This window comes from Aegilops tauschii, chromosome 2 (genome assembly GCF_002575655.3).
Source record: "Aegilops tauschii subsp. strangulata cultivar AL8/78 chromosome 2, Aet v6.0, whole genome shotgun sequence".
Lineage (NCBI taxonomy): Eukaryota > Viridiplantae > Streptophyta > Magnoliopsida > Poales > Poaceae > Aegilops > Aegilops tauschii.
Genome location: NC_053036.3, coordinates 16,945,056 through 16,967,144, shown reverse-complemented (window position 1 = coordinate 16,967,144; position 22,089 = coordinate 16,945,056). Strand labels below are relative to the sequence as shown.

General features: G+C 44.4%; 1 long non-coding RNA gene across 1 annotated transcript; it reads left to right on the top strand.

Annotated features, from left to right (window-relative positions):
- Nucleotides 1-1,314: 1,314 nt before the first annotated feature.
- LOC109778515 (uncharacterized) lies at nt 1,315-2,545 on the top strand. Its single transcript, XR_002236576.4, has 3 exons — nt 1,315-1,448; nt 1,531-1,612; nt 1,987-2,545. It is a non-coding gene; the product is annotated as an uncharacterized lncRNA (long non-coding RNA).
- The last annotated feature ends 19,544 nt before the right edge of the window (nt 2,546-22,089 follow it).

Here is a 22,089-nt window from a genome sequence, read left to right as displayed (position 1 = left end):
GAGAATGTCTACATGCACAACGGATGTACAGTGAGTGGCCAACACATTTGAATTAACTGCACCCAAAAAAACTACACTCCAAGTTTTCTTCAAAGTTAGATAGATGGCCATTGTGAAAATAATTATTTTTGAAGTTGGACAATTAAACCAGGTCTCATATTTGTTTCCCTTTTTACGAATGATTTTGCTTCATATTTCTGAAAATACAAAGTACCATTGAGTGGTTTAGCATTTTTAGCCATCATGGTATGAACCATTTTTGGCACCACTTGTCTATACTAGTACGAAGCAAGCTGGAGATATTTCTTTCCGTCATACGTGCATTTGAAAATAAGAAAATATAAATACTCATTTATCTCCATTATAAGTTCTGTCTAGTCTCCTTTTAGACCGTGCAATCTTATATGACCCAGCCGCCGGACCAATGACTATTTCCTTTTTGGCCCTTTCATTACCTGGATCTCCATGTTAGAGCAATTGTGCAAATAAGGCTGTAAGAAAAAGCTTGCGGCTCGCGAGCCATTCGAAGTTGACTCATCTTTTGGCTAGACTCGAGACCGACTCCAAAAGAATTGAGTTGAGTATGAACGTTTTATATAGCTCGACCGAGAAATGAGTTGAGCTTGAGCCAACACTAGCACCATCAATCTTAGGTCGAACTAATTACATTGAATGTTGTTACTATATATTAAAAGGAAATAAGATAAAATATTACTATATGTTGTGTAAGTGATTTTCCTTCATTTTATCTACAAACAAACAAACATGAAAGAGTAATAAACACATAGCAAATTTACGCCTTAATATGGTACATGGTCTGTCATGTGCTAAATATACTGCTATTTTTTGGCCAAAGTTCGATAGCAGATGCACCCTCTTATGTTTTCTTATGTTATTGTGGCATATCTATTTGAAAAAAGGATTTACATTGTCTCATTTAGCTCAAAACTAACTCAGATATCGATGCAAGAGCCATTTCTACAGCTCAACTGTGATCTTCTCTCAGATTTTGCTTGGTCATATTTTAGTATGAGTTGAGCTCACACTAGGTCAACTCGCTCGAACTCAGCTTGTTTGCAGACCCAGGCACAAAATATACATGTGTTAAGAAAACAAAATGGCTGAAAAAAATCAGTAGATGCATGACTCAGCCCACCCAAAACACACTTGGCAGGATGCCAGTGCCACGTGCATGCTGCTAGGACAGGCGTCCTCCTCGCACAAAGCTATTGCATCACCATCAACACCTGGCGCACATGAAAGAAGGGTCGAGCGCCACCTCGCATTCCACATTTTCCTGATGCTCATCTATAAGAGTGTCCATCAATTGACCGCCTCTCGGGAAAACACGGGTGTAGAGAAGAAAAGCATATGCAAATATTGGTGTTCACTCGCATGTGATCCATGGAGTCGCGTTGTCCGCCGGCGTCTTGCCTCAAACGCTGTCGGTAAGATCACGCGTGTGTCTTCCAGCTCTAGCTATTTACTCTTCACTACACTTCTTTAATCTAGTTGCCGTGTGCATATCAGGCGGAGCTAGGCCTTACGCATCTAGCCACACGCGCGAGGCCAGGAGGCGGAGGAACTAGCCATGACGCCGAGTGGCTTGGAGGTATTTGTTGATTCCTTTCTTGGATCGAGAAGTTTTCGATGTTTTACTTCTTTTATGGATTCTGGAGTCTTACCTGTTAGCACCACAAGTTGGTGGTTAAACAGGCATGGTTCAAGCTTCACCAGCTTCTATTTAATTTGATCATGGCTCCTCCTATGCTTAATTCATTTTCTTAGAAGTTGTGTATATATAGAGCTTCGGCCTAATTCAGTGCAAGCTTATCTTCTCTAGATAAAATTCACTTATGTAGTTACATGCATGTGGTTGGTTAGAGTATTTGTTTATAATGAAGCATCCGGAACAGCAGAACAGACAAACTGCCACCGGAGGCAGGTGGTTGGAGTATTTATTTATACAGTTTTTCATGTCTGCAGGTCTCACACACAGTTTATGTCCCTTGCTAGATGGTTACTCGAAGTTACATCATCATGCGAAAAACACATACACTTCTTCTCATTTTTGTTGGTGTTGGATAAATCTGAGGATGCATCGACACCGCGGTTCGACCAAACGCCTTCAATGCTTGGTTCATTGCAAGGAGTTCCGACAATGACCACATACAAGGCATAAATGAGCATGTCAGGCATGTACACTGTTGTGGAGAGGGTTGCTGATGTGATATGTAAATGGAAAGGGGTTACATTGATTGATTTTCATGATAAAAAAAAGTAACGATGGACCGCCGCGATATGAAAGCATGTTTTTTAATAGGATAATAAATAAATAAAAATTAGATCAACATTAGTAAAAGCAACCGCTAAAAAATCGACATCCTGGATCCTCGTTCTGGCTCATTTTTTCCATCGTTGGGCCCATCCATCATATTCTTCTCCCTTTTCTCTTTGTTCGGAGCATGATGACGTGTCCATCACTCTACTTGTACGTACATCGGCCTCAAAGCAGAAAAAGGAAATATAATACCTTTTGTTGCTACGTCCACGATTTGCTTCGTGTTTGGGTCAATTATATCATTGCGCATTTTCCGCTGACGGGTCACTCACTTGCTGGTGCATTCTGTGTGTGGTACGAACGAAGAGGAACAAGAAAAAGATCGGGTTGGAGAAAAGGAGGATCCACATACGCCCATCTCTGTCAGCTGAAACCCAAAAGGCTTGAAATATGCTCCGAAAGTTGGCCGGTCGGTCCCATGAGAAACTCCGGTCTGATTTGGTTTTGTGTGGTTTATTTAGTACGTACTGTTTTCCACATCCACGGGCTGCCCTGCGCTGCGTTCCTTTTGCTGATTGGTTGTTGACATTGTACAGTAGGTGTGAAGCCATATCAGATGTTGGCATCGATCTCTATCATCATTGGTGTGTGTGGCCAATGACCAACAGTTAACTAAGAGGATGTCTTGATCGTACTAGCGTGCAAGTACATGGGCATCCACCTGGCTTCTGACCGAGACATGGGATTGATACGATCAGTCGTTGACTATGAATGATGTACTATTCAGCATCGAGCTGCCCAACATGGGACGTCCCGGGAGATGGTTTTCGGTGCTGCTGCGTTTTTTACTCATCCAGTGTGCAGGCAGCGGTATGTTTGTTCGATCTGGCTAATGGTACTAGTAATAAAAGCCTGCCGTCTGAGCTAGCTAGATCGACGCGGCGTACGTGGCAATAGCAACAGCAGCGTGTACGACCCGAGCTAGCTAGATCGACGACGTCGAGGTTGGCTGCATCAGCTTGGATCACGTGTTTTTCCTTGAGTAGCGTCGGGACTCGGGAGGGGTGTGATGGTTATTTGACCGCCCACACGGCATGTTCATGGTCACCGAACTCGATGTGAATGCATGGATGGAGGTCAATAGCCAGAGATACACTAGTCCAATGCAAGTTGCTCGAAGTAGAATGTGGCAGGGCAAAGAGAAAAGAAAATTAATAAAAAAATAGAAAAGAATAAATATGGGTTGTCTGCCTGTCATTGCGTGAACAAACGAGATGACCTAAAGTGATGAGCGAACATATTAACAAAAAAGAAGCGTTGTGAGTAGTACTATCAAAAGTTATTGTTGGATAAATCTCGACATGGTGAAGTCAAAGCTATCGAGTAAAAAACGATAACATTCTCAATGTATCGGCATCAAAAGTTATTGCCGGGTAAATCTCAACATGGTGAAGTCAAAGCTATCGAGTAAGAAACGATCACATTCTCAATGTATCGGCGTCGCGTCAAAAGAGGGGAATTGATTCGAAGAAGCCAGAATTCCATGTCAAGAAACTAATTATTAGTTTTTTAGAAGAATTACTTATTAGTTCCAAGGCGAGAAATTTATTTGACGAAGCTACCGCCCATATCCTCTGGATTTCTTGGATCCTCGCCCAGGCCCACTTTTTTTCATTGTTGGGCTCTTTACTAGGGTCCACTTGTCAAAAAATTATTATTTGGTGCGTTGTGATGTGTCACTCACTCGCTAACTGCTACACTCCCAAAAAACAAAACAAAAAAACATGTTTTCCCGCAAACAGGAAAAAAGGAAAAAAAAAATAGAAACTTGTTTTCTAGGTCAGGGAATTGATCGGTGCTTATTTCGACAATGTTGGCGCATTTCGTGATGATGGTCACTCTCAGTCACCAATGCACTCGATCAGTGTGGCACGAACGAAGAAAGAAGCAATTAAAGAGTTGGCAAAAGGGGATGAACGGGCACGACCCAAACAACCATCTCTGCCAACTGAAACCCAAAAAACACTGAAGATTTATGTCGCTACCGGTGCAAGCGAAAGATAAGAAAGAAAGAAAGAAAAAAATGGCATCCTTCGGCTTACATATTTTTTTTTTCTTCTGTCCTTGTGCTGGTTCATCGGCCGGCCATGGCTGGCAACGTAGCGTAGGTGTGAAACTATAAGTAGGGTACATCGGTCTATGATTGGCATTGGCATCTGTGGTGATGCGGCCAATGATGAAGAGCTAATTGGAAGGCTGTTTGGTAGACATGTGCATGCTTTCTTTGATTCTCTGGAGCGGCTGAGACAGGGGATCAATGGGTCGTTGACAATGTGCTGATCAGCATCTGCCTAACATGCACTGATGCACATGCATGCGTCGCCCTAGCTGGGATATGGTTTCATAGCTGCACTGTTTTTTTTTATGTCAGCGGGCAGGCGTATGTTTGCTCGATCTGGCTAGCCAGCTATTATTTTTTCTAATAAAAAGCTGTCATCAGATCGGTGAGGTGGTACTGCAAAGGAAGTCTTGAGAGCAAGAAGCAGATTCGGATTCCATCCATGCCGGCGTCCCGTACGCACGGCATATGCCCTGTGATGCGTCTGCTCTGCTAGGCTGGGATGAAATGGAGGGAGGGAGAGGCCCGACCGATAACCGAAACAAAAAGTTGAGTCATCTATTTTGAAACGGCTCCACCAAGCACCGGCCGGCTGCGCATACGACCCGATCCAAACGGTGCAACAGATTGCGCGCCGCACACCGATAGCGTACCAGCCCCCACGCGCTCCAGCGGAGCACGGCGGAGACCGCCGCTGGACATACGCACGCCAGGACCATTTCCATCTTCGCCCGTTCACTCCGTCACACCGACCTAATCTAAACACGGCATGCATGCATCTCATCGTGAGAAAAACACACACACACACGCGCGTTTGCTGTGCTTGTGCATGGCCGGGAGAATTAAGGGCTCGTCTGTCCACCTTTTTATTTTGGCCGAAAACCAATCTGGTTGTTTATATTCACGCCACTGGACGACCTGGTTTAGAGCAGCTTTGCAGGATTATCGACATCATTTTATACACCGCTGCTCTTTTGAAAAGGGGGCTAAGGGCATCTTCAACGTGGACCCTCAAACCGCCCGCACCCGTTTGGATCGCACGGTCCGGATGTATTTTGCCATCCAACGCGGTCTTGTACTCGTCCGTCATTTGACCCAACACATGTCGGGTATGGTGTTCGCCATGGACGCCGTCGGCAGTGGGGCAAAGGGTCTGGGTGGAAGGCGATGGCATTGGTGTGGGCTGCGACGTCCTATGATGCCTATTGCGGTGGCCAGAGAGGTACATCGGCAACGTTGGACGAGGAGACATCATAGATGCAAAGCAAAGAGAAGCAAGGGCGTCGTGGAAGAGAAGTGGACCAGGAAGCGTGGCGGCGGCCTGGACTCCCGCGCAGCCCCCATACTCCCGCCACTTTGCAGAAAAAGGACGTCTGAATCGCTCCGCCGACCGATAGGTTACGACGCTGAATGGCAGAGTGGGTCCGAACTGCTCGGTCCAAACTAATACGGACGGTTTAAAGATCGGCGCTAGAGATGCTCTCAAGTTGATGTGAGATCTCGCCGTGAATAAACGAGGATGGCACCCCCAGCGCAATCTCCGGGAAAATCCGAACGCGGGTGAGTGGGTTCGACAGCAGGAACTCAGCTAGAGCTCACATCTCCTTAGGATTTCTTCAACGCGTCACTCGCTCGCTCGTTGCAACGTTCCCACATGAAAACTTGTTCGCTACGTCAGTGGATGTGGTTGGTACTTGTTTCAATAATCCTGGCGCATTTCCCGGTGATGGGCCACTCACTCACCGAGATGGACTCTGTGTGCTAGTATGAACGAAGGAAGAAGAAAAGCGTTGGCAAAAGCCAAAAGGGGACGACGATCCAAACATCCGTCTCTGTCAAGTATCAACTGAAACCGAAATGATCTCCGGTTTGCTTTGCTTCGCTTTGGTCTACCGTTCCTTTTTTTATCCACGTGGCTGGATGCACTTCCTTTTTGCCGGTTATAATTTGGCCTGCCATGCCATGGCTGACAACGTAGGTGTGAAAGTATACTTTCTTTTCTATCAGTAGATCGTTGGCACTGACATAAGTACGTGGTAATTTGTCCAATGATAAATTAAGGCTCGTGGCATGCATGTACATGTGCTGATGTGCAAGCTTTCTTTGATTCTCTGGGCCAGCTGACACAGGAGATGGATGGGTCGTTGACTATGCCGGTGGATCGGCATCGGCCTAATAACATGGGTCGTCCCAGCTGCCTCGCTGCTGCATTTTTTATTCCTAAAGTCTGACTCGTGCAGCTGCGCTCGTTCGCTGGCGCGAGCGCACGGACTACGGCCGTTCGATGCGATGTGCCTGCACGCGATTCGTCCCGACCAGGTGCCCGTTACGGATTGCGCGAAACGTGCGGCGAGTGGTGGGCCCGGCTCCTTTATTCCAGGCGAAACCGCTACCCCGCGCCGCACCCCCCGCTCGTCTTGTTCGAAACCGCCCGCACCCCCATAGATTTCATTCGAACTCCTCTCCCTCTCCCTTTCCCCTCCTCTAGCAACGGCGCGGCGAGGCGGGGTGCTGCAGTGGTGGATCCGGCGTGGAGTCGCCGGTGCGGGAGGCCGTCCGCGAGCGCCGCGAGTCGCCGGCTGCAGGCGGAGGTAAACCGCTATTTCCTCCTCCCCTGCTCCCCTGTTTTTCTCGCTCTGCTCCCCTGTTTGCGCTCCATGGAGTTAGCGTTTCGATGAGGGGGCGGGCACGAGATTGTCCATGGCGTCCTCGGGCTCCGCGTCGTGAATGCTTTTGGAGGGCGTGGCGTTGCTATGGCGAGGGGAGGGGAGGGGGTGGGTTTGTGCTGGGGGTAGGCGGGATTGAGTCGCTGTAAGGGGATACACGCGACCGAATCCTAGTGACCGGCGCATAGGATTCGTTTTTCGATGTTGCTTGCTTCTCAAGACGCAGTTGCTCATAATTTCGATGGAGTTGCTTAGGATTTTCCTGTAATTTGTGAGATGGAGGGGCAGGGCAAGGGGATGCATCTGACTGGGGCAGTTGCTCATTTTTTTTGATGGCAGTTGCTTCATAAATTCGATGCTAGTTGCTTAGTTTTTTGCTGCAAATTTTGCGAGGGGGAGGGTCAGGGGATGCATCTTACCTGGGTAGTTGTTCATAAATTTGATGCTAGTTGCTTAGATTTTTTCCTACAAATTTGCGAGGGGGCGGGTCAGGGGATGCATCTGACATGGGCAGTTCATGGAGGGGTCAGGGATGCACTGTTTTTTTTTGGGGGAAATGGTTTTTGTGATTGGTTGATTTTAGTTTTAGTTATTGTCTAGATTTGCAACACCAAGTTGATATCCTTTTTGTAGTGTTCTTTAAATTTACTGTATGAAACATGAAGTTGCTTATATCAACCATCGAGTTGCGGTCCTTCATTGCAACTATGAATAGGAGATGAGATATCTCTCATGAATAAGCGGCAAAGTCTGAGTGTTTTTTGATCTTTTTAGCTAATGTGATGAAGATGAACATGTGACTTTTGTTGATGAGTAGTTTTTTTATGTGCTTTATTTTTAGTTGCCACAAAATAATGAGTAGTTGCATAGTTATCAATACCAAATTACTTTTGCAAGCACTAGCAATTCAGTTGTTGAGTTATCTCTGGGTAGGGAATAAATGGAGTTTTGTTCGTCTCCAAATGACAGTGATGTTAGCTCCAAATGCAAGCAGTATCATTTGAGCAGTTGAGTTATAGGGCTTTTGTATCTGGTTGTATCTGTTTTCATGAACATGGTTTTTTTTTGTGTTTTCTTGTACAGAATGGCTCCGAAAAGCAAAAGGCATGCGGGTAGAACTGATGGTGAAAATGATGGAGAAGAAGTGGCAGCTCAACCAGCAAGGAGTAATGTTGGACGCAAGCGCGGGCGGGCGAATCAGGATCCTGTACGTGGTGGTCGGGCAGGGAAACGGGCCACCAATTCTGACCGGGGTGGTCGGACGGGGAAACGGGGCACTGATTCCGCCCCTCGTGATGAAGGAGGGAGAAATCCGAAACGTGCGAAGAAAGTTGCGGATGAGGTATTTTTCTTATGAAAAACTTGAAAGAAGGGAGGCATCCTTGAAATATGTAATGCTCAAGTCCGCATGGCATTTTCTTTTTGTATATGCACTCCTATCATTTGATAAGCAGCAGAATAGCAGTGTAGCAGTTGCCTAGTTTAGTACTAACACTTGCAGTTCATTATAGATCTAGTTGCTTAGTGTAGTACAGTGAGTTGCTTAGCTTAATATAGTGGGTTGCTCATTTTTTTAAATTTTGTAGTGCAGATTGGTAGCAGTGGGCCACCATCGAGGAACAGGGCATCACCTTCAAGACTTTTTCTCCTAAACAGTGGCCTCGATGATACACAAAAGGATGCCATTGGTGATATAAGCTTTGGGGGTGTGCTTGATATCGGGACAAGAACAATGAAAGGAGATCTTGTGAAGTTTGTGACGAAGTGTTATGATCCAGAGTTGTCGCAGCTTGTTATCCCAGATAGGGGGAAGATCCCAGTTGATGCAGCAAGCGTAGAAAGAATCTGGGGTTTGCCAAGGGGGGCGGGGAAGGTTGCATATGAAGTGGAGCCGGACGTAGTTAGGTTGTTCAATGAGATGTTCGACATCCCGACAGGGCCCGCGCCATCAGTGACCGAGTGGTGCAAAATGATAAATGATATGGGAGCTGTTGCGGACGACAAGTTCTTAAGTGCTTGGTTGGTTGTTGTTTATAGCTGTTTTCTTGCACCGACGACCTGCTTGAAGGTGTCACCGCGCGCATACTCAGCTGCGCTAAATCCACGTGAGGTTGTGAATTCAAATGTTTGCCAGTTTGTCGTCGACCAACTTAGGCTTGCTTTCATGGGTTTGGGAGACAAGAAGAATACTATATGCTGCTGCCTTTTCCACCTAGTGGTAAAATTATCCTAGGCCTCCCCCCTTGTTTTTTTGTTTTTCATTTCGCGTTATATGTTTCAAGCTGAAGTTCGATAGGTTTTTTCGCAACTGATATGTGTTCTCTATTTTTTTGAAACAGCTGCTATACCTTGACTCGCTTGACGTGGACTTTAGGACAGACCATAAGGATTATGTGGATGAGAGGACGACAACTGTTCTTCCAAGGGTCAAAGCATGGAATGAAGGTCTGATCAAAGCAGTAATTAAGAAGGATAGGATTAGGAAGGGTGTCTATGGAAAGTTACGAGTAAGTGTCACTTTACTGTCTGAACAGAATTTTTTGTAGTTGCTTGATTTTTTTATGCAGTTGCCCACCTATAGGGATTGTGTTGCCTAATTTTAGGAAGCCTAGGCCTGGTGATTAAAAGGTCCACAGTTTTAGCAAGCATATGCAGCAATGCAAAATAGGGGGAACTGTGCCAAGATCGAAGTGCCATCATGTTAGTCATGTTAGTATTAGGTGCATCAATTCAAGTCTCGCGAGCTAAACTATCCATAAACATGAGACAAATTCCAGATGCATCTCACCTCTCTCTCATCAACATGATACCTTTTCTTTAACAAATGGATCATTTGTTACAAATGACTCTTGCTCTCTCTATGCACATGACACACACATAGTCAAGAATTTTTTTGTAGTTGCTTGATTTTTTTATGCAGTTGCCCACCTATAGGGATTGTGTTGCCTAATTTTAGGAAGCTAGTTTCATGATAGTTTTTTTTACATGGAATTTCACATGGTAATCTTCATCATTTTGTCTCCAAGTAGTCATACATGTCCAATTACATTAGTCTTTTTAAGCAACAGTTGCCAATAATTTATAGTTTCTGTAGTTGCTCACTTTTTATCGGGGGGTTGCTGTAGGTGCTGTAGGTTTTTTGTGATGTCCATAACTGCAGTTGCCATCAATAGTGCTTGTATTTTCCCTAAGTTAGGGAGGCAGTTGCTCATTCATTTCCTCTCTTTTTTAACTTTGTTTGATCTTTTCTGCTAACTGAGTTTATCATGTACATTTTTTTTACAACAAACAGCTCAAACCCGAGTTCTCGAGATGCGCAGAAGATAGTGTTTTTGGGAGCATGGATCACATCCAGAAGTTTGCTGCTGCGAGGCTTCCTCAAAACTACAACAACAATGTATTTTCTTTTATCACCATGGTTTTGCCCTTTTTCATAAGAAACGGAGTGCTTTTTTTCGTTTATCGTTGTTGTATAGACTGCTCATCTTTTCGAGTTTTGTATTTTTGTATTTTTGCAGAAACAAAGGAGGTTGTCAATGTTGGTCCATGATATGTGCTCTGAAATATCAGTCCCAATTGGGAGGTTTGTTCAAGGGGTGGGCAAGTTAGAAGAGGAGGAGGTTGAACCAGCAGGCACAAGTGTTTCTAGGGTCGCAAGCATACGTCAATCATCACGGCAGAAAAGCCAGCGACAAGTCCGAAACAGCAGAAGGTTGCAAAGCAAAAGAATACAAGGGGCAGTAGCAGTCAGTGCAAGGAGACACTTTTGGAGTCCGATGACGAGGAGGAGGAATCCGACGAGCAAAAATTTGAATCTTCAGAAGAAGAAGAAGAAGAAGAAGAAGAAGAGGAAGGGAAAGATGAGGACAGTCCTGAAGAGGAGAGTTCGGATAATGACGGGGACAGCAATGACGACGATGACGATGACTATGATGATGATGCTTCGTCATACAGCAGCCCGCCAGCAGCCACAGAACATGACGATGATGATTCACAGCACACGGACGCTGACAACTCACAGCCGCCCATTGCTGGTGAAGAAGATGGTGGAGATGAGGAAGACGACGATGAGGATGATGTTGAAGATGAAGAGCAGGACAGGGAGGAGGATGATGAAGAGGAACGGGACGAAGAGAAGGAGAGAAATGTGGAAGGGGGCAATGATGAAGAGAATGAACCAGATAAGAAAGAGGGGGAATCGGAGGAGAAACATGATGATGAAAAGAATGAAGAAGAGGAAGAAGACAGAGAGGATGAAGATGATGATGCGGAGCAAGATGGCGGGGGTGGGAAGAAGGGGGGTGAAGATAAGGATGATGGCGGAATGGCGGCAATGCTAGCACCGACCAGCCCAGCAAGGGAGGTGGTGATGATGAGGGAGGTGCACGAAATCCGGGGTGGCGTGGGGGCAGTTGCGACGATGAGGTGCCGCTAAGTACCATCATGGAGAGACTCAAGCGTACTGGCAAGGAAAGAAGTGAGGCAGAGGAAACGATGTCCGTCGAGAGCATACAAGGAAGCATCCAAAGTGCCGACAGTTTTTTTCAGAGCAGCTTCATTAAGATGGACATGCGGAAGGAGCCTTTTGAGGTTCAGAGTGGGCCTGTCACTTCAGCTGCATATGTGGTGAGGATTGGAGATACCCAGTACAGACAGAAACAGGTCATTCCCGAGACCCATGATATCCCTCTTTTCCCGATGCCTGCGATGCCAACTGAGGAATAATTCTCCGTGATGGATTTGTGCCCTGAGACGATGGTAGATGAGTTGGAACTACCAAGTTTTGGCCAAAAAGAGAAGGAAAGAAAGCTTGCCGGAGGAGTTGGAGCGGCAACCACAAGGAAGGTCAAGAAAGTGAGCCATAAGACAGTTAAGGCCTGTGTTATGTCTCCAAAAGGAAGAGAGGATGCGGCTGTTCAAAGTGCTGCAACTACGACAACCAGCCAGCAAGCTCCGACAGTTCAGAGGCCGACAGATGAAGTGGCAAGTCAGAAAGCAACATCACCAGCAAAAAGCAAGGTTTACCAGAAAAGAGCAGCAAAGAAGCAAAACACAGCAACTGATCATATTCTGCAAGCAACTGAACAGAAAAAACAAGCAACTGTTGAATCAGCAAAGACTGAAAACAGGGCAAGTGCTGAATCAGCAAAGAGTGAAAACAGAGCAACTGCTGAATCAGCAAAGACTGAAAACAGAGCAACTGGTGCTACTTTTGAAGCAACTCAGCAAAAAACTCAGGCAACCAGAGTGAGCATGCAAGCAGCAACAGCCCAGGAATCAGCAACCCCTCCCACGCAAAGTACGGTGGCAACTACTATGCTTGAGGAAGCAACCCCTGAGCAGGAGCAAGCAACCACCCAGGACTCAACAGACAAGCCTCCGGTACTCCCCAACAAGCAAGCATATTCTGCAAAGGGGAAAGAAATCTCACTGGATGATGTTAGGGACATCAACAAGCTCCTTGAGAAGTGTGTGAGCCCAGGTTCGACGCCACCGCTCGCGAGGAGTAATTCTGCTGGCACCATACCTGTAATACGGACATCAGTTGCCATCAATCTACCAGCAAACAAAGGAGTATGCGATTCAGGTGAAGAAGCACGATTGCTGCAAAGATCAAAGTCTGGGAGCGCTGTGTGGGATGATTACTGTCCAGCTCCACCTTCCGATCTTGGGATAGATGAGCCAGCAGGAATAACAGGCGAGGAGGGCAAGGCAGCAGAGGATAAGGGGGTTGTAAACGCAGCTGCCACCGGTGACATTGAGTGGGGAATTGACTGGGGCAATATGGACTTCGATGAAGTTGTCGAGGGGGCAGTGAAAAATGTTGTAGGTCAGAGTGCGGGGCACATGTCACCTGCCGGTTTCAGCACGCCAACCGAAGTTGCAAAAACTACCGCTGAGTGGGAATCATCTGGCAAAGGTGCAGCCAGCAGCTCGGAAGAACCTGTTCCTGAGAAGCGCGAGAGGAGGATACAGAAAGCTCCACCATCACAGAGGTCACCATATGTGAATGTAGAGATAAGGAAGGATTTCACATGCAATGCAGAGACAAACAGAGTGTATGCACTGATTTTGTTGCTTGGAGGAGGAGGAGGGACGAGAAGGACGTCGCAGGGTGATGATACAACGTGTGTGTTTGTTCCAGTAGCCACTTTTTTTTCCTGCTTTTTTTCTTTTTTTGCATGCAATGATCTCTCCTATTGTTATTTTTCTTAACAGAGCCTTTCTGTTTGTTCTACAGGCCGCAAATCATAAACTATCGTGGTTACTTCTGCACAATCAAGGAGCTTGCTCAATCAATGAGGAAGGCGGGATGGATGAAGACACACGTCTTCGAGTTAGGGATTGAAGCAGTCATGTACAACAGACATGTGGGGTCCAAGAAAATAATCATGCCTGTTAGGTTTTCGGTAAGAGAAATAAAAACCCACAGTTTTTTCCTTTTTTTGTTTTTTGGCACTGAAGTTGTTGCTTTATTATCTGATTCTACATTTCCCCACAGACTTGGCTTCAATGGCTCGATCTAAATGTGAGGGAGCTGCATGATAGGTTCAGAAAATCAAACCGTTTGGATGAGCAAGACATGGTATGGTCCATGTGTTTTACTAGTTGTCAAACATGATAAAAGGCTCTATTATGTTTTTTCTTAGATTTTTTTTCTAGAAGTTGATGTCATGAAATCATAAGAGTTGCTTGAAATCACATGATAAGTTGCTCATAAAAAGCCACTGAGTTGCCTGATAAGCCATTTTGCAGAAGCTTCATACACATTGTCAGAAGTTTTTTTGATGTTTTTTTAGCGTTTTGAGAGTTATGCCAGAAGTTGAATAAAATTCTATAGAGTTGCCTAAAAATCATATGAAATGTTGCCCATACAAACATATAGAGTTGCCCAAAAACATATCAGTAGTTGATGTCTTTTTTGGTATGCTAACATGGTTTTTTTCTTGAAGGTTATGATTCCTGTGCTTGAAAATTTAGACCCAGAGAACGCCAATGGTGCACACCACTACTGGGTACTCAACATCAATCTGAGGGATAAAATGTTCGAAGTGTTTGACTCATGGAGGATGTTAAAGAAAAGCAAGAGGCTGGATGATGTTGCAAGGGCTATTGTAGCTGCAGTTCGTGTGTTGTGGGACATGTACTATCCAAAACAGGCAAAGACAATGGACCAGTTCCCGCTTGTGGATATCGATGCACCAAAGCAGGCTGTATCGTAAGGACCAACCCACATACATACATATCGTTGTTATAAGACGTAGTGTTTTGCTTTTTTTTTGCAAGTGCTTTCTTGACATTTGGTTTTTTTGCAGCGGTGACTGTAGCATATTCGCATTGATGAACGCGTTATTGTGGAACGGGACGTGGCTCCCGAACTACGGACAAAGCGACATACCAAACATCAGGAAGAAGATGACCATCTCCATGCTGAAGTGTGACCTGAACAAGATTCCATGGCAGTAGATCCTCAAACCGGCCAACAAGTGAACAAATATATAGGTACATTTTTTTTTCATGATCAATGTGTTCCATTAGAGAATATCAAATGCGAATACTAATGTGTTCCATTACAAAACTCACAAAAGTTTTCCCCAAACCACCTATAACATGTTTGCATAAATCACAAGCGTCCATAGGATTTTGCATGTTTTACGAGTAAGGAATATAAGCACAAATGTCAAGCATCTACCTCCACACAGTCTCCAATTTGTGAATTTAAAGCTAGAAAAACACATAAATTAAAACAAGTCCATGCAAATGATTTCATCGTTTGCTTTTTTCTTGAAGCTGGCAGTTGCTTGATTTCCCTTCTACATTTGCTCAGAAACCAGACCTCAATTGCTTCATCTACCAGGACACTGTTTGCTCTTTTTTCCTTACTTTCCGCTAGTTTTGCAAGCCTAGGGGGTCATTACCTTCATGTGGTAACTGTTGGAAATATGCCCTAGAGGCAATAATAAAATGGTTATTATTGTATTTCCTTGTTCATGATAATTGTCTGTTGTTCATGCTATAATTGTATTAACTGGAAACCGTAATACATGTGTGAATACATAGACCACAACATGTCCCTAGTAAGCCTCTAGTTGACTAGCTCGTTGATCAATAGATGGTTATGGTTTCCTGACCATGGACATTGGATGTCATTGATAACGGGATCACATCATTAGGAGAATGATGAATGGACAAGACCCAATCCTAAGCATAGCACAAGATCGTGTAGTTCGTTTGCTAGAGCTTTTCTAATGTCAAGTATCATTTCCTTAGACCATGAGATTGTGCAACTCCCGGATACCGTAGGAATGCTTTGGGTGTACCAAATGTCACAACGTAACTGGGTGGCTATAAAGGTGCACTACAGGTATCTCCGAAAGTGTCTGTTGGGTTGGCACGAATCGAGACTGGGATTTGTCACTCCGTATGACGGAGAGGTATCTCTGGGCCCACTCGGTAATGCATCATCATAATGAGCTCAATGTGACTAAGGAGTTAGCCACGGGATCATGCATTACGGTACGAGTAAAGTGACTTGCCGGTAACGAGATTGAACAAGGTATTGGGACCGACGATCGAATCTCGGGCAAGTAACGTACCGATTGACAAAGGAATTGTATACGGGATTGATTGAATCCTCGACATCGTGGTTCATCTGATGAGATCATCGTGGAACATGTGGGAGCCAACATGGGTATCCAGATCCCGCTGTTGGTTATTGACCGGAGAGTCGTCTCGGTCATGTCTGCATGTCTCCCGAACCCGTAGGGTCTACACACTTAAGGTTCGGTGATGCTAGAGTTGTAGAGATATTAGTATGCGGTTAAACGAAAGTTGTTCGGAGTCCCGGATGAGATCCCGGACGTCACGAGGAGTTCCTGAATGGTCCGGAGGTAAAGATTTATATATGGGAAGTCCTATTTTGGCCACCGGAAAATGTTCGGGATTTTTCGGTATTGTACCGGGAAGGTTCTAGAAGGTTCCGAAGTGGGGCCCACTTGCATGGGGGGGCCCACATGAACGTGGGTAGTGGGGGCAAGGCCCCACACCCCTGGTCAAGGCGCACCAAGATCCCACCTTAGAAGGAATAAGATCATATCCCGAAGGGATAAGATCAAGATCCCTAAAAAAGGGGGATAACAATCGGTGGGGAAGGGAAATGATGGGATTTCTTTCCCCCACCTTTGCCAACGCCCCAATGGACTTGGAGGGCAAGAAACCAGCCCCCTCCACCCCTATATATAGTGGGGAGGCGCATGGGAGCAGCACCCCAAGCCCTGGCGCCTCCCTCCCTCCCGTGACACCTCTTCCTCCCCGCTTGCGCTTGGCGAAGCCCTGCCGGGATCCCGCTACTTCCACCACCACGACTCCTTCATCCGCGTTCTTGCAACGCTTCCGCATCGCGATCTACAATGGTATGTACATGCACTCCCCTTCCCTTCGGTGCTAGATTACTCCATAGATTGATCTTGGTGATGCGTAGAAAATTTTGAATTTCTGCTACGTTCCCCAACAGCCAACAGTGGCATCATGAGCTAGGTCTATGCGTAGTTTCTATGCACGAGTAGAACACAAAGTAGTTGTGGGCGTCGATTTTGTCAATTTACTTGTCGTTACTAGTCTTATCCTGATTCGGCGGCATCGTGGGATGAAGCGGCCCGGACCGACCTTACACGTACACTTACGTGAGACAGGTTCCACCGACTGACATGCACTAGTTGCATAAGGTGGCTAGCGGGTGTCTGTCTCTCCCACTTTAGTCGGATCGGATTCGATGAAAAGGGTCCTTATGAAGGGTAAATAGAAATTGGCATATCACGTTGTGGCTTTTGCATAGGTAAGAAACGTTCTTGCTAGAATCCCATAGCAGCCACGTAAAACATGCAACAACAATTAGAGGACGTCTAACTTGTTTTTGCAGGGTATGCTATGTGATGTGATATGGCCAAAAGGATGTGATGAATGATATATGTGATGTATGAGATTGATCATATTCTTGTAATAGGAATCACGACTTGCATGTCGATGAGTATGACAACCGGCAGGAGCCATAGGAGTTGTCTTAATTTATTGTATGACCTGCGTGTCAATGAAAACGCCATGTAATTACTTTACTTTATTGCTAACCGTTAGCCATAGTAGTAGAAGTAATAGTTGGCGAGACAACTTCATGAAGACACGATGATGGAGATCATGATGATGGAGATCATGGTGTCATGCCGGTGACGAAGGTGATCATGCTGCACCTCGAAGATGGAGATCAGAGGCGCAAGATGATATTGGCCATATCACGTCACTTTATGATTTGCATGTGATGTTTGTCATGTTTACATCTTATTTGCTTAGAACGACGGTAGCATAAATAAGATGATCCCTCACTAAAATTTCAAGAGACGTGTTCCCCCTAACTGTGCACCGTTGCGAAGGTTCGTTGTTTCGAAGCACCACGTGATGATCGGGTATGATAGATTCTTACGTTCGAATGCAACGGGTGTTGACGAGCCTAGCATGTACAGACATGGCCTCGGAACACATGCGAAACACTTAGGTTGACTTGACGAGCCTAGCATGTACAGACATGGCCTCGGAACACAAGAGACCGAAAGGTCGAACATGAGTCGTATAGTAGATACGATCAACATGGAGATGTTCACCGATGATGACTAGTCCGTCTCACGTGATGATCGGACACGGCCTAGTTTGACTCGGATCATGTATCAATTAGATGACTAGATGGATGTCTATCTGAGTGGGAGTTCATTAAATAATCAGATGAACTTAATTATCATGAACATAGTCAAAAGGTCTTTGCAAATTATGTCCTAGCTTACGCTTTAGCTCTACTGTTTAAAGATATGTTCCTAGAGAAAATTTAGTTGAAAGTTGGTAGTAGCAATTATGCGGACTGGGTCCGTAAACTGAGGATTGTCCTCATTGCTGCACAGAAGGCTTATGTCCTTAATGCACCGCTCGGTGTGCTAAACCTCAGCGTCGTCTGTAGATGTTGCGAAACATCTGGCATACACGTTTTGATGACTACGTGATAGTTCAGTGTGTGATGCTAACGGTTTAAAATTGTGGCGACAAAGACGTTTTTGAAACGTCGCAGAACATATGAGATGTTCCAAAGACTGAAATTGGGATTTCAGACTAATGCCCACGTCAAGAGGTATGAGACCTCTGACAAGTTTCTTAAGCCTGCAAACTAAGGGAGAAAAGCTCAATCGTTGAGCATGTGCTCAGATTGTCTGAGTACTACAATCACTTGAATCGACTGGGAGTTAATCTTCCAGATGAGATAGTGATGGTTCTCCATAGTCACTGCCACCAAGCTATTAGAGCTTCGTGATGAACTATAACATATCAGGGATAGATGATGATCCTTGAGCAACTCGCGATGTTTGACACCGCGAAAGTAGAAATCAAGAAGGAGCATCAATTGTTGATGGTTAGTAAAACCACTAGTTTCTAGAAGGGCAAGGGCAAAAGGGATACTTCATGAAACAGCAAATCATTTGCTGCTCTAGTGAAGAATCCCAAGGTTGAACCCAAACCCGAGACTAAGTGCTTCTGTAATGAGGGGAACGGTCACTGAAGCAGAACTACCCTAAATACTTGGTAGATGAGAAGGCAGGCAAGGTCGACAGAAGTATATTGGATATACATTATATGAATGTGTACTTTACTAGTACTCCTAGCAGCACCAGGGTATTAGATACCGGTTCGGTTGCTAAGTGTTAGTAACTCGAAATAAAAGCTGCGGAATAAACGGAGACTAGCTAAAGGTGAGATGACGATATGTGTTGGAAGTATATTTCCAAGGTTGATGTGATCAAGCATCGCATGCTCCCTCTACCATCGAGATTGGTATTAAACCTAAATAATTGTTATTTGGTGTTTGCGTTGAGCATAAACATGATTGGATTATGTTTATCGCAATACGGTTATTCATTTAAGGAGAATAATTGTTACTCTGTTTATTTGAATAATACCTTCAATGGTCTTGCACCTAAAATGAATCTCGATCGCAGTGATACACATGTTCGTGCCAAAATATATAAAATAGTAATGATAGTACCACATACTTGTGGCACTGCCATTTGAGTCATATTGGTATAGAACGCATGAAGAAGCTCCATGTAGATGGATCTTTGGACTCACTCGTTTTTGAAAGGATTGAGACATGCGAACCATGTCTATTGGTATATATGCGTGAAGAAACTCCATGCAGATAGATCGTTTGGACTCACTTGATTTTGAATCACTTGAGACATGCAAATCATACCACATGGGCAAGATGACTGAAAGGCCTCGTTTCCAGTAAGATGGAACAAGAGAGCAACTTGTTGGAAGTAATACATTTGATGTGTGCAGTCCAATGAGTGCTGAGGCACGCAGTGGATATCGATATGTTCTTACTTCACAGATGATTTGAGTAGATGTAGAGAATATTTACTTGATGAAACACAAGTCTGAATTATTGAAAGGTTCAAGTAATTTCAGAGTGAAGTTGAAGATCGTCGTGACAAGAGGATAAAATGTCTATGATATGATCATAGAGATATCTGAGTTACGAGTTTGGCACACAATTAAGACATTGTGGAAAGTGTTGCACAATTAATACCGCCTAGAACACCACAGTGTGATGGTTTGTCCGAACATCATAACTGCACCCTATTGGATATGGTGCATATCATGATGTCTCTTATCGAATTACAACTATCGTTTATGGGTTAGGCATTAGAGACAACCGCATTCACTTTAAATAGGGCACCACGCAATTCCGTTGAGACGACACCGTTTAGAGAAACCTAAGTTGTCGTTTCTTAAAAGTTTGGGGCTGCGATGCTTATGTGAAAAAGTTTCAGGCTGATAAGCTCGAACCCAAAGCGGATAAATGCATCTTCATAGAATACCCAAAACAGTTGGGTATACCTCCTATTTCAGATCTGGAAGCAAAAGTAATTGATTCTAGAAATGGGTCCTTTCTCGAGGAAAAGTTTCTCTCGAAAGAATTGAGTGGGAGGATGGTAGAGACTTGATGAGGTTATTGAACCGTCACTTCAACTAGTGTGTAGCAGGGCACAGGAAGTTGTTCCTGTGGCACCTACACCAATTGAAGTGGAAGCTCATGATAGTGATCATGAAACATCGGATCAAGTCACTACCAAACCTCGTAGGACGACGAGGATGCGTACTACTTCAGAGTAGTACGTGATCCTGCCTTGGAAGTAATGTTGCTAGACAACAATGAACCTACGAGCTATGGAGAAGCGATGGTAGGCCCAGATTCCGAAGAATGGCTCGAGGCCATGAAATCCGAGAGAGGATCCATGTATAAAAGCAAAGTATAGACTTTGGAAGAAAAAATTGATAGTCGTAAGGCTGTTGGGTGCTGATGGATTTTAAAAGGAAGACAGACAATGATGGTTAGTGTCACCATTAAGAAAGCTCGACTTGTCGTTAAGATGTTTTCCGACAAGTTCAAGGAGTTGACTACGATGAGATTTTTCTCACTCGTAGCGATGCTAAGAGTCTGTTGGAATTGTATTAGCAGTTACTGCATTATTTATGAAATTTTGCAGATAGGATATCAAAACATTGTTTCCTCGATGATTTTCTTGAGGAAAGGTTGTATGTGATACAACCAGAAGGTTTTTGTCAATCCTGAAAGATGCTAACAAGTATGCAAAGCTCCAGCAATCCTTCTAAGGATTGGAGTAAGCATCTCGGAGTTGGAATGTACGCTTTGATGAGATGATCAAAGATTTTGGGTTTATACAGAGTTTATGAGAAACTTGTATTTCCAAAGAAGTGAGTGGGAGCACTATAGAATTTCTGATGAGTATATGTTGTTGACATATTGTTGATCAGAAATGATGTAGAATTTCTGGAAAGCATACAGGGTTATTTGAAAGGTGTTTTTCAATGGAAAACCTGGATTAAGCTACTTGAACATTGAGCATCAAGATCTATAAGGATAGATCAAAAAACGCTTAATAGTACTTTCAAATGAATACATACCGTGACAAGTTTTTGAAGGAGTTCAAAATAGATCAGCAAAGAAGGAGTTCTTGGCTGTGTTACAAGGTGTGAGTATTGTGTAAGACTCAAGACCTGACCACAGCAGAAGAGAGAGAAAGGACGAAGGTCATCCCCTATGCTTTAGACGTAGGCTCTACAATATGCTATGTTGTGTACCGCACCTGAAGTGTGCCTTGCCATGAGTTGGTCAAGGGGTACAATAGTGATCCGGGAATGGATCACATGACAGCGGTCGAACTTATCCTTCGTATCTAGTGGACTAAGGAATTTTCTCGATTATGGAGGTGAAAAGGAGTTCGTCGTAAAGGGTTACGTCGATGCGAATTTTGACACTAATCCGGATGACTCTGAGTAGTAAACCGGATTCGTATAGTAGAGCAGTTATTTGGAATAGCTCCAAGTAGCGCGTGGTAGCTGCATCTACAAGATGACATAGATATTCGTAAAGCACACACGGATCTGAAAGGTTCAGACCCGTTGACTAATAACCTCTCTCACAAGCAAGATATGAACAAACCCCATGGGTGTTGGATTCATTACATTCACATGGTGATGTGAACTAGATTATTGACTCTAGTAAACTCTTGGGTATTAATCACATGGAGATGTGAACTAGATTATTGACTCTAGTGCAAGTGGGAGGCTGTTAGAAATATGCCCTAGAGGCAATAATATATTGGTTATTATTATATTTCCTTGTTCATGATAATCGTTTATTATCCATGCTAAAATTGTATTGATAGGAAACTCAGATACATGTGTGGATACATAGACAACACCATGTCCCTAGTAAGCCTCTAGTTAACTAGCTCGTTGATCAATAGATGGTTACGGTTTCCTGACCATGAACATTGGATGTCGTTGATAACGGGATCACATCATTAGGAGAAGGATGAGATGGACAAGACCCAATCCTAAGCCTAGCACAAGATCGTGTAGTTCGTTTGCTAAGAGCTTTTCTAATGTCAAGTATCATTTCC